This window comes from Myotis davidii, unplaced genomic scaffold (assembly GCF_000327345.1).
Source record: "Myotis davidii unplaced genomic scaffold, ASM32734v1 scaffold553, whole genome shotgun sequence".
Taxonomy (NCBI): Eukaryota; Metazoa; Chordata; class Mammalia; order Chiroptera; family Vespertilionidae; genus Myotis; species Myotis davidii.
Window position 1 is genome coordinate 31,123 of NW_006284342.1, and position 307 is coordinate 31,429.

Sequence of the window (307 nt, forward strand, 5' to 3'; positions counted from 1 at the left end):
ATTTATATATATCCTGCGGTGAGGATTAAAAAAAAATTAATAATCTTTTTTTAAAAAAAAATACATCGACACATCGCCTTGTTCCACCTTCACGTAATTACACCGGCAACAACAGTCTTGTTTTTAAAAAAAAAAATTAAAAAAGAAACACAACAAAAAATCTATAATAATAATAAAAAGGTAATTGCCGCCGGCCTACACGCTCTTGCTATGTCCTCTGCTCCTCAGACGATGCTGGGCTCCCTGTAGCGATTAGAAGTTTGTTTTATTGGGTATTCATGTGTCACAATAAAACTTCAACGGTGAT